At 38.6% G+C, this 8,219-nt stretch overlaps 1 protein-coding gene across 3 annotated transcripts in view; it reads left to right on the plus strand.

Annotated features, from left to right (window-relative positions):
• Window positions 1–283: 283 nt before the first annotated feature.
• The window catches only part of LOC137980380 (lactadherin-like), a 33,523-nt gene continuing 25,587 nt past the window's right edge, over window positions 284–8,219 (plus strand). For 2 of the 3 annotated variants that reach the window (XM_068827817.1, XM_068827815.1), the window contains exon 1: window positions 284–375. The gene's annotated coding sequence lies outside the window, so the exon portion shown is untranslated. Of the gene's footprint in view, window positions 376–4,920; window positions 5,045–8,219 lie in introns of those variants that run through there. The other variant, XM_068827816.1, reaches the window with a different exon arrangement.

Below are 8,219 nucleotides of genomic sequence, written 5' to 3' on the forward strand. Positions count from 1 at the left end.
AATGCTGTTATGATTTGCTAAAAGTTCATTGGTAGACGTTCACGAGTTTAGCTGTGCGAGCGAAAAGAAAATGCACAATTTTACTTTGTTTTGAACGCCGGCAAGAGGCCAAAATGGCGATTTTCAAACTTTCCTCAATTTTGAAAAAACTAAAGGGCGCTGGGATATTTTAATTGTGTTTTCGAAAATAATTCACGTGCTTTCTTCGGCTTTCTTCTCATAAATAATTGATTAAAAATAGAGTAAATGTTTGTGCCTTTTAAATCGACAGGAAAACACCTTGGCAGTTGTTCCCGTCTGTGCGGCTTGAAAAATCTGAAGATTTTTGTCGCGAACTTCTCTCTACCAGGTCTCTCTGTTGGTGATTATAACAAAGTAAGCTGTTTGTTTTTCCTTTTATTTACGATATACTTATACCAACCTCAGTGGTCGCGAGTGCACTCACTGACACGTTAACCGTTAATTTCTCGGTGTCCATATTGAAAATCTCAGACCGATTTATTCCGTGATAACCTGACAAACTTTGAGTATAAGCCGGTTCGTTCAACAAACTTCTGTTGTGGTGAAACATTGAAAAGAGCGCGTCTTCAGGCTACAAAATAAAGAAAGCAGGGAAACCTGCGAAAAGCGATTCTTATTTAATTTATTCAAATCGGATGATGAAAAACCCAGTACTGTTGCGACCGTTTTCAATATAACAGGTGACGAACTCTATCTTTTATGGGTGCGGGCCGAAAAAAACCATAAGCACTACGCATTTACAAAAAAAATACGAAATTCAGCATGCATTACTAAACTTCATTTTCTGAATTTTCGGGATCGTCATGAAACCATTATCAAGCAATGCGAAAGAATGGAATTTTATACGTACACTTATGAAATAACATAATTTTGTCAATGAAATGAATGTATAGCAAAGACGAACAAAGAATTGTCATGAAATGATCCAGATAAGTGCAACGGGGGTCCAAGTAATTAATCTTCTTTCATAATTTTGTTAATAGGGACCTACCTGAACATTTAAGGTACTAGCTTTCTTCATGAAAAACATTTCAAAAGTCAAGCAATCAAATTTCTTTCAGTTGCAGTTTCTTTTTATACTAAATTGTTCTCTTAAATCAGGTAGATTTTAGATTATCAGGCAAAAATGCATGCATGTTTGTTCTTTACGAATGCTAAAGAACAGCTTCTTGTGTTCTGTTTGACAACGCTCGCAGTGTGGATGTCTTGATACTGATCAACAAAGTTCGCCCATCAAAAATACCGTAAAACTCTTTCTTTGTCGCTCCAAAATTGTGCGTAAGCATTGTTTTTATTTTCTCTTGGGACTTATAGTCGTCTTTGTCCTTCCATCTAAAGGTCCGTAACAAAAGCGCCATGTTTTGCAAGAGTTTATTTCAATGACTTGCAGTTCCTACGCAATCTTGAGAACTCATCTTGACAATAAACGCGCCGAGGCCATAAAATCTTCGAAGCCCAGTATCCCAGTTTAAGGCCCTGTCCACTCTAATGCGTTTTCGTTTGAAAAATGTCGCAGCCATATCTATTTTGAGCATGCACATATTCTTCAACCTAGAACAAAGCATGTTATTAGCGTTTTCGAGCAATTTATTGTGGACAGTAGAAAACGCTGCGAAAACGGTAGTGTGGACGCGGACCGATCGATGCTTTTTCGATGACACCGAAACCGGTCCTAAGAAAAAGCGACAGCTGCGGCAACGACAACGCAACGAAACAATTATATCATTGGTGACATTGGTTAAAAGAAGAGGAGTGATGTGGTGCACGTATTTTAGGACATACTTTTGCACCGGTATTCGGCTTAACAACGGCTTGAAATGTTTTGAAGTCTCGACAACCTGGTGCACAAATCTGAACCGTGGGTCTTTTTCACAAGGCGACCATTTTGGTGTCCCGAGGGACTGAAAACGCGGCTTGGCGTAGGAAATGTATTGTCTTTTATGACACATAACATGAGAATATTTTATTCCATAAAGCTTATTACTGGGTTGCCAACCCAGTCGGAATCTGTCTTTAATTTCGTCTTTTTTAATTTTTCGTTTTCTTTTTCTTATATTTTTTTCCGTGTCGGTAAAAGTCTTGCCTGTCACTCCCCTGCTAAATGGTGTCTTTGTGCATAGAGCCTTCTACGCGTATTTTCTTAGGATCGAGAGGGTAGTGGGAAATGCGTACATTTCTCTGGTGGACACAGTAGAATGATTAACTTAACCGGCAATGGCGTCGAAAGTCATGTAACGCGAATGGCGTTTTAGTGGATCTTTGAACAAAATGTACCCTTATGAAGCTCATGAATGGCAGGTCAATTGGATATACAGGCGGTGGAATCTTGAAAGCGACGAGTAATGGACTTCGACAACAATCTATCGCCCGTCGAGCCGAAATCAAAGTGAGCTGTATTTACCTGAAGTACATGGTATTAAATTTGACACGATTGAGTTTCTTGCCTTCACGCACGCAATGAAATAGGAAGAGGTTCTCGCCTCTAAGAGCAAATATGTTGTTTGTTTCAATAAATTTTTCGCTGGAAAGGATTCTGTGGTATTTTCTGCCATTGTGAATTATAATATCATGTTGTGTATAGAAGTTGAAATGTGATATGGGAGAAGTTTTTTAGTATTGCTCTATAAGCAGGAAGGGTTCACAGGCCTTTTGGAAGCTTGCTTGAGTTTCAACAAAATGAGCCCCAAAATCAGTGAATAATTATGACGCAGATGAATAATAAAATAGCTGCCATTTCCAAAATGATGAAATTACCTGGTGATAAATAACGTAGAACGCGTCTTGGAGAGTAAATTTTGACTTTGCATAAACAAGAGTTGGGCGATTGTGATCTTTGTTTTGACTTCGCTCATTTCATTGTCATTGTTATTCTCGAGCGACCGTCCTGCAGACTTCCTTCTGCTGTTTCTAAAAACTGTGTATCAATAGTTATTTATTTTTGCATCAATATTTGTTTTTGCATAAAGCAAGTTAACAAAATCTGTACCTTGCTGAGTCCGCATTTGTTAGCGTTAATAGTATTTTCGGTCCGATGCTTCTGTTTTGTGAGGGGTATATTATTTTGGTCTCCCATCCAAACACTAACCCCGCCCAACAGGGCTTAACTTCAGTGTACTTCGGTATTACAAAGCTGTCAGATGCTCAGAGGGCACGTTTAAACTTGTGGTCAAAAGAAGTTTATCAACATGTCAGCCCAGAAGCCAATGTTTCTCACTTCCCATTTATTTTCTTCAATCTTTCTGGGTTCAGTACTTTGCTAGTAACACATGTCTTCTCAGACTATTTACCCAAGACTTCTACCATGGCACTACAATAATAGACAATACCAAAACAATATCGTGCACTGTTAGAGCGACATATAGACCACTTTCATAAATGGCGACCAACTTTACATTCTTTTGTATTTATGTTAATTAGACCTACTGCCCTCGTTTTAAAACAAATATTCTTTTGAAATTTGCTCGTCGTAGCGAGGTTAGTAGGGCTTATTAGCATTAAAACAAAAGAATAATTTATTTGGCCGCCATTATGAAAGAGGTTTATTACGCAAGGACAGATCTGTTTCGTCGTACGAACGTGTGAGGACCTGTGAGCCAAAGGGCCTCTTCCGGTATGACTTCTTAATGACCTTGAAAAAAATTGTTTGGAACGGTGCACGTACTACAGGCAACCCAGTGTACCCTCACGGAGGGTCTAGTTTGTAGAAATCTATACGCTTTATTTTCGCATTTGAAAAAAGCCTATAAAGCCAATCAGAATGGCGTACAGCTCTTTCACGTGTTGAAGTATAACCAATCAACGATAGCGTAAAGGCTTTCCAAACCACTCGCGCATCTCGTGTAAATCGTACTTTGTTATTGCATCAGACAGTGACTAGATGAGACTTTATCCTATTTATTGATATCTTACTTAGATTAAAAAAAACTTGTATAAGTGCATTTTTCCGTTCAGCACTTTTAACAAATTGATGTCAGTTTTTCATGTGTCTGTCCTGTTATTGATCATGAATTGCGCCATAACATTGTCAAAGTACCTGTGGATCCACGAGGCGATAGCTGAGTGGATCCGCAGACTACTTTGACAATGTTATGACGAAATTCATTGTCAACAACAGGACAGACGCATGAAAAACTGACATCAATTTGTTTTTTACAATAACAAATAGGCAGAAGGCTCAAAATTAAGTCAAAACACGAGAAGAAAGCGAGACAAAAATGCCAGAAACTTCAATCTGACGACATAGGCAGCCCAAGCTCGCGTCACTACAGACAGCCGTTGAGAATTTAAACGCGTTATAAGACTTTGTATGGGAAATCAAATACCGTCGATTATAAAGCCTAAAAAATGCTCAATTTAACTTTCATTCAAGTAAAGTGAATAAAAATGACTCACCTCTGCTGTATTCTTGTGCCTTTTGGAGCTTATTACACCGTTTCGGGAATTCTGTGTTTTCAGTGTTTTCAATGTTCTAAGACGAAGTCAAGGCTGCACACTACGATTCCGACCGTTGTCAGCTCAGAGGCGGTTTGCGACTCGAAAATCCATCCCAGCCAAGTTTTTATCACGCAAAGCTAAAGCCACATCATTTGCGAACCTCCGAGAATGTTTCGTCGTCAAAAAACCCCACGCACTTGGCTGGAAAGGAGCATTTTCTGCTTCGATTTCCACGATAACTGATGAATTTAACTGTTTATGATCACCGATGAGGACACGGAGCTTGGGTCCGAGGTCAAATTAACTCCACCCGATGAGGTACAGTCATTACAACACTTACCCCATCCCCACAGCGGCTTATCGTAACCATGGAGCTGTTACGAAACATTCTCGGAGGTTCGCAAATGATGTGGCTTTAGCTTTGCGTGAAAAAATCTTGGCTGGGATGGATTTTCGAGTCGCAAACCGCCTCTGAACTGACAACGGTCGGAATCGTAGCGTGCAGCCTTGACTTCGTCTTAGAACATTGAAAACACGGACTTCGCGAAACTGTGAAATGAACTCCAAAAGGCACAAGAATACAGCAGAGGTGAGTCATTTTGATTCATTTTATTGAAGAAACGTTAAATTGAGCATTTTTTAGGCTTTATAATCGACTGTATTTTATTTCCCATACAAAGTCTCAAGGGCACCCAATGTCAATTTTCGGAAAATATCTGTTCGGAAGACGATTTGAGATCTAGAATTTTCGGAACATTTGTTGTAAAATTTCTTGCTTGCCTGCCTGTCCTAGGATTTTCGAACATCTAAAAAATGGATGATAATCGCCCATTTTTAACGGATTTCTAACCTAAAAAGGTCACCTAGAATTTTCGGCAGCCTTCTTTCCGGCTTAAATATTCGAAAAGGTAAATTTTAATCCCTATAATTTTCGGATCACTCGACTTCATCTAGGAAATACGAACAGATGAAAAATTCTTAGGGGATAAAAATATGCCTATATCTACCTATTAAATACTAAAATACGTTGACAATGCTATGTTTAAGTGGTTTTGAATTATATTCTCGTTGGGTGCCCCTGAAGTCTTATAACGCGTTTAAATTCTCAACGGCTGTCTGTAGTGACGTGAGCTTAGGCTGCCTATGATGACGCGAGCAATATCGCGTCATTATCGCATAAATTATAAATTTATGTGTCTGTCCGCTTATTGACAATAAAAATTAGCCAATGAGCGCGCGAGTATTTTTGCAGTCATTGTAAAATATTTCCTTGATATACATGCACTGCGATATTTTCCATTGCTATTAAATTTGCATTTGGTTCTACTGTTAGTGAGTTTTTATTTCTAATTTGCGTTCAGAAAACTATTTCAATGAAGATTCTCGTCTTATGTGTAATAAACAGCTCACGACATAGACAGTGCTTTGTACGGGGGTTTTATTCACGAGTTGTTTGTATCAAAAACCCGAACGAGCGAGGTACGAGCAAACAACTCGTGAATAAAACCACGTACAAAGCACTTTCTATGTCGTAAACTATATTGACCAGAATGGCTGCCAGGTGACAAAGGTCCATTCATTTTCTATTTTTACTCTAAAACTACTCGTACCAAATTTATTTTTTAGGATAATTCGCCCACATTGTACGACATGAAAGAGATGAAATTATAACAAATGACTGTGCAAAGATATTTTTTGAGGTGGCGTTTTCGTTGACTTGGCCGTCGCAGATCTGAAAGTCCGTAAGGCACTCCATGAGATATCTCGGCCCCTTGTTGTAGTCAAAAGTGGCCCAGTAATGAAAGAAATGTAGACACAATAGCAACTGCACCGCATGCCATTCACGTAAAACGTAGAATAACGTTGTCACGAAATTTCGTGCTGGCAGCCACGTATTAAAAATGACTAAATATTTACAAAGCTGACGATTCGAGGGTTAAATTACCCCCTTGTAATATCTGCTCCAGACGAAGGAATGACCAACACTTGAAAAGTCTGCATTTTACTCTGTAAAATTCAGGTTATACTGCCAAATTCTCGTGTTTCAAACAGCCATCGGCGAAGCACCAGATGTTCTTTAAAAACTAACGCCTTTAGAATTTATATGAAGAACGTGGGAACCCACAACAACAACAACAACAACAACAACAACAACAACAACAACCAACTTTATTTTACGAGGGTGAGCACGTAACAGCTAAGGCTGATAAACTTGTGGCCCTCCTACAATTAAATATAAATATATCTAAAACAGTCTAAAAAGGTATAATATAATAATATACAAATAAGTATAGAAAAATTAGTTTATCTTAAAATATTCAGTGTTCTGGTACCTATCAGTAAAAAAACCAGTTAAGGCTTTACTTAAACTTAAAAGTGATGATCTCGACTTAATATCTCTTGGAAGGGAATTCCAAAATCTCGTGGTTGATACTGAAAAAGAACGCCCTCCCTCTGTTTCCCTCTTAAAACGTGGACAAACTAAATTAAAATCCCCACGTCTGTTTTCCCTACTATGTACATCGGCATTTCTTGTTAATATACTATTCATATAAGACGGGCTATCCCCAACCAGTCGTCTAAAAACATGCAAAGATTTTATGATCTTCGCCTCATCATAAAAGGGAAGCCATCCTAACTTAGTGAATAGCTCAACACTATTGTCTCTCTTGTCTGCATTTAGTATTACACGGGCTGCACGTTTTTGTAACTTTAACACTTTAGTTAGGCTATCAATGGTGCATGTTACGAGTTCGAATGTTTTGAGGAAAGGTAGCTTGCAAACTAAACTGAACGCAGGGTTGTCGGAACAACAACAAGAAGATTTATTCCAAAATGAACGTAGTTTCCACGAAGTAAAACCCTGAACAACACGTACTCAATAAACTTACACGGCCTCCGCCAACTTGAGTAAACACAGCTTCTGTCACACTTGACTAGACACGACTAACGCCAACTCTCTTCGCTTGTGAAAAACTAGTTAAAAAAACACTCCGCTTGGACTCGTCTACTTATATACTCTGACAATAAACTTCTAGAACTTTCTAAAATAGTAATCACTCTAATTATAGAAAGATTACAAAACATACCAATTTAGAAACGCTTACGTACAAACCTAAATATAAACAAACTACAAACTCTCGCGAAGCTTCTAGACAGTAACGCTAGTCACGCAATGCTATTTTTCGTAACAGTGCAAGAGGTCCATATGCTTGAACCATAGAGCATTACTTGCTTAATCATTGAGTTATAGTACAGCATTCTTTGTTCGAGTGGCATGAAACATCTCATTTTCTTTAATACTGCTATAAGTTGGGATATCTTTTTGCAAACTTCCTCAATGTGATCGTCAAAATTTAATTTGTCATCAATGATAACCCCCAAAAGCTTTTGAGACGTAACCTGTTCCAACCTTTTCCCATTAATTTTGAGTAACAATTGGTCTTCTTCCATGTTTTTAGCAAGTCTTTTACCAGTAACCCTCATGCATTTGGTCTTACTCCCATTAAGGATCATCTTATTTTCATTTGACCATCTCACAACTTCATCCATATCCCTCTGCAGACTTGTAGATAGAGTGTCAGGTGCATTTCTAACGTCACTTGAGTAGCTCAAGTAGCCCTGCTAGCAGGGCCTTTCTCTTGCTTGCTCGATTTTGGCGTTCTCGAGAAAGGCTCTGCATGAATCGAGTAAGATCTTTATTGAATATGTGCTGCATGTTGCCAGTTGCTAATATGCCAGATCTCGCCGCCATCTTGGTTTTT

Source organism: Montipora foliosa, chromosome 12 (assembly GCF_036669935.1).
Source record: "Montipora foliosa isolate CH-2021 chromosome 12, ASM3666993v2, whole genome shotgun sequence".
Taxonomy (NCBI): domain Eukaryota; kingdom Metazoa; phylum Cnidaria; class Anthozoa; order Scleractinia; family Acroporidae; genus Montipora; species Montipora foliosa.